Below are 4786 nucleotides of genomic sequence, written 5' to 3'. Positions count from 1 at the left end.
ATTTATTTCTTCATTGATATCTAAAATTTTAAGTAAACTTAATTATAAAAATCCTACAAAAACATCTACACACCAAAGTTTACTAGACCCAACCTCTAGACAGTTCAATAAACTTTTTTATGCAGTTAGAATAACCATTGGGAATGGAAGTTGTATACCTTCAGTGGACTTTACACTTTCATCACTGAATATATTTTATACGCTTATCCACCAGCAAAATAAAAAATCCATGACAGAGGTGGAACTAAAACAATTAACTTTATATCCTATTTCATAACTCATATCCATCAGTTGCATTCAGTCCTTCCCCTTCCTTATATTTAGTCTTTCTTGTTCTTTTTTTCTACTTTGTTTACATATATGCATATATTGTTGTTAGGCTCCACATATGAGAAAGAATATGCAGTTTTTTCTATCTGAGATTTGTGTCTCACTTAAAATTATACATGAGAAGTCTACTCATTTTCCTTAAAATTATGTGAATACATTTTTCTTCAAAGCTGACAAGTGTGTGTGTGTGTGTGTGTGTGTGTGTGTGTGTGTGTGCATCCCAAATTTTCATTATCCATTCACTGTTAATGTACAGCTAGGTTGATTTCCATTCTTTGCTATAGTGAATAAACCAGCAAGGACCCATGGGTACAAATAACTCTGTGGGAGGTGTGATGGTGTCTGGTATATACCCAGGAGTAAATACCTAGATCATGTGGTAGTTCCATTTGTAATTTTTTGTGAAATCTCAACACTGATTTCCTCAATGGCTGTATTAACTTGTATCTCTGCCAACAGTGACTAGGATCCTTTCCCTCCACATCCCCTCCAACATTGGTTGTCAGATTTGTTGAAGATAGCCACTCTCACTGGGCTGAGGTGGTGCATCCAAGTAGTTTTAATTTACATTTTATTAATGGCTAGAAATAGTAACACTTTAATAAATAGATATTGGCCATTAGTGTCTCTTTGGTTGAAAACTTTCTAGTTAGTTCCTTTGCCCTTTTGGTGATCGGCAGTTTTGTTTCCTTCGTATTTAAGTCATGCAGTCTTTATGAAGTCTGGATCTTTGTCCAGAGTCTGAAGTACAGCTGGTAAAGACTTCCTCCCACTCTTTGGGCAGTCTGACTGCCAACTGTTGTTGCCTTTGCTGTAGAAAACCCTATGTTCGTGCAGTCCCAACTGTTGACACTTGGGGATGGTTCTTGTGTGGTTAGCGGTCTACTCAACAAGTTCTTGTCTCTCCGGGATCTCCAATATGTTTTGTTCTGGAAATTTCAGTCTCAGGTTTTAAATTAAGTGTTTGGTGTATTTTGATTTGATCTTTCTACAAGGTAAAAGATAAAAATCTAATTCTTCTGCAGGTAGAAATGAAGTTTTGTTAGCATCATTTATTGAATAGGCTATCTTTTCCAATGCACAATTTTGCTTCCTTTCTCAAAATTTAAGCGGCATAGCTTTTACTTTTTATTCCCAGGACTTCTATTCTTTTCTATTGACTTCCCTGTCTATTTTCATGCCAGTACTATGCTGTCTTTATCACTATAGCTCTGTGCTATGGTCTGAGGTCAGAAATTACAATGTTTTCAGTGGTGTTTTTACTTCTTATTTGTTGTTTTCCTTATTTTTCCACAAATTGTATAAGTTTTTATATACAGAGTCGCCAAATCTGCCCCTCTCACAATTGTTGAATTAAGATAATCAAAAGTATTTGTCCCCTTAAGTATGTAAATTGGTTCACACCATGGGCATTTAGAATGATAGATAGATAGATAGATAGATAGATAGATAGATAGATAGATAGATAGATAGATAGATAGAGATAGACAGACAGATATGGATGGATGGATAGATATATGATACACACACACACACACACACACACACACACACACACACACACACAGTCTGTCTACCAACAGAAGTTTCAAGAATCCAGTTTTTTCAGTCCAGTAGGCTAGATGCCTCAGCCAATCTTCATTATGTGCTGGAATTCTGAAGAAGTAGCCTCCAAGCAAGTGAAGAAATGGACTTGCCAGTTTTTGGTTTTAGGCCTCCTGAAGGCCTCTCTGCTGATACAGCAAACCAAATCAGACCAAATTGGCAAGCCCAGGTTTAATGGGTAAAACACTCCCAGGCAATTCCCTGGCCCACAGTGAGGAGATGGGGACACAATATCAGAAGAACCATGTGTCTGTTTTATGCGATGATGCTTATATACCCTATGGAAGTGGTCTTGAGCCTCTGTCGGGGAGGATCTGTGTTTGGTGGGCTTTGAAGGGCCAGGTTTGGGAAGGAGCTGTGTTTGGTGGGATTTGAAGGGCCAGGTTTGGGAAGGAGCTGTGTTTGGTGGGCTTTGAAGGGCAGGTTTAGGAAGGAGCTGTGTTTGGTGGGCTTTGAATGTGCAGGTTTAGGGAAAGAGATGGGGAGGAGAGTTGTAGTGGATCTTCCACCAGACTCCTTCCAAACATTCCAGACTCTTTGGGTATAGGGATACCAGGGTGCTAGGGGCTGTGGTGGAGCTCCCACCCAAACACAAGTGAGAGCAAGCAGGCAAAGAGAGCAAGCTTCCTTCTTCCATATCTTATAGAGGCTGCCAGCAGAAGGTATGGCCAAGACTAAAGGTGGATCTTCCCACATCAAAAGAACTGGATTAAAAGTGGGTCTTCCCACTTCCAATTATTAAATTAAGGAAAACCCCTCACAGGTGAACTCAGTCACTTGGGTTTAAGTAAATTCCAGGAGTAGTCAAGTTGACAACCAAGAATATCCAGTCCTTGTCAACTTGATACACAATCTATCTCCTTATGTCATGCTTAAGGTTAAAGGATAAAAATAACCAGACAATAATTATGACTAACATGGTATAACTATCCCATATACAATAATATAAGCATTATATGTTTTACCAGGTCATAATTATGTCTAATATAGCTATCCCTCGTACAGCCACAAACACTATAAATTTTAGAATGGGGGAAATGTCTCCTGAGAGACATCTTTTAGTATCTCAAACTTAAATATGAAAACTATTGATATTCTCTTAATAGATGTTGCATTACATGGTAAAGAAATTAAAGGAAAACACAAATATCTGTACAAATATTTTATTAGCAAAATATAGCAACAACACTCATGTCAATTATAGTACTCGAGTCTGCAACTGATCACGTTGTCTTAGGTTGCATGTATAATTACCTTCCTCTACCACCCATTCTGCATTTCCTCCACCCTCAGCAAGCACTTCAGCAGGTCTTAGCTCTTTCCCTGGAGAAATGACCCATACCTTCATCTCTAAAGGGTCTGTGTCCTTTGCCATTCTGCCTGGATTAGGTTATCTAACTCAGCTCCTCTGCTCCAACCTGGGAGTCCATGCTGAATCTTTGCTTCTGGGACCTCTTGTGGGGAGCCAGTACCCCAGAACATGTTCTTCCTTTACACAGGCTTCTCCACCTCCCTCCCCCTCACTCCCCATCACTCTGCCTTGAGGAAGCTGGCTCTTCTCTTTCCATTTTATTCCCCAATAGGTTGCCTCTTCTCACTTCCTCCTTTCTCCTCCTCATCAACAGGGCATGAAGATATAGTCCAGTAAACCTGTACCAGAAGAGAGAGGACCCACTTCTTCCTCCTGGGAGCACCTGGGTCTCTGGGAGTTCTCTTTCTTGGAGTGCCCTGCTTAGTTGAGTGGTGGTAGTTGGAAGAAAGGGAGAAACTTCCATAAAGGTTTCCCTCTCAGGCTGATAATTCCACTCAGTCTCCTCCCACATTAGTTGAGTGGACACTATGTGGGGGAAGTGGGATGTGGTATGAGAGGGGACAGAAGGTGGGCCTGCTTCATTATCACTTCTGAGGACACACCTGACACCAAGGGTCTCCTTATTCTTGTGGTATTTCTTCTATGCACTTAGCATATGCAGCACCTTTCATGTCAAATTATTTTTCACAGGAGAAGAAGATAAAATCAGTTAAGGTTGGTGTTGTATCTCGGTAATAGATTAATTATATAATATGCATAAAATCATTACATCAATTCCTACTACGACAAACAAACCCAACCAAACGATCAAAACAACAAAGCAGAGCATTTGTCCAAGTAAACAACTGAGAAGTCAAACAGAGCAGAGTAAGGGATGGTGAGAAACCCAGGGGAGAGCTTTTCCCTATCAGTCAGAGAAACAGGCTGCTATGTCTTGGGTTCATTTTTCTGTAGCTTGGTAACTATTATATGGTTCTGAACAACAGGAAATGCCCAGGCCACATTTATGAGCCCAGGTGAGTGGAGACCAAGGGGTGGGTTTTAAAGACCATGTTGTCTTCATCGTGTCTGGTTGTACACAAGGTTCACTGTACCTGCCTTTCTGGGACTCAGCATCCATTCTACATTTCCAGAAGTTGTCCTAGGACTATCATGGAGCAGACTCTGAGTGGCAGTGATGTTTGTTGAACGTGTTAGTCCCTCCAGGAAGGGGGGGTCTAAGGCTCAGTGCATTAGAGACCAGTTCTGCAGCTAGAAGCTGGGGGTGAGCTCAGTCCCTCCCTAGTCTGGCTTATGGGGTTCCAGAAAAACCACACCCAGGCAACATGGTAAACTTTCTGTGGCTGTGGTCTTAGGGGATGGACAGAGACCATAGCCACAATAACCACTTCCCTCACTGTGGCTCAAATTTCTGCCCAGGTTCTGCTAAGCGTGGGCAACAGAGATCTACAAGACAGCCGAGGTGGGGAACAGACCAACCAGAGGCTCCTGGGCTCATGAACAGCTTCATCCAGGCTTGTCACCCAGCGTATTCTCACC

The sequence above is a fragment of the Onychomys torridus genome, chromosome 4 (assembly GCF_903995425.1).
Source record: "Onychomys torridus chromosome 4, mOncTor1.1, whole genome shotgun sequence".
Lineage (NCBI taxonomy): Eukaryota > Metazoa > Chordata > Mammalia > Rodentia > Cricetidae > Onychomys > Onychomys torridus.
Note: the sequence above shows the minus strand (reverse complement) of the source record.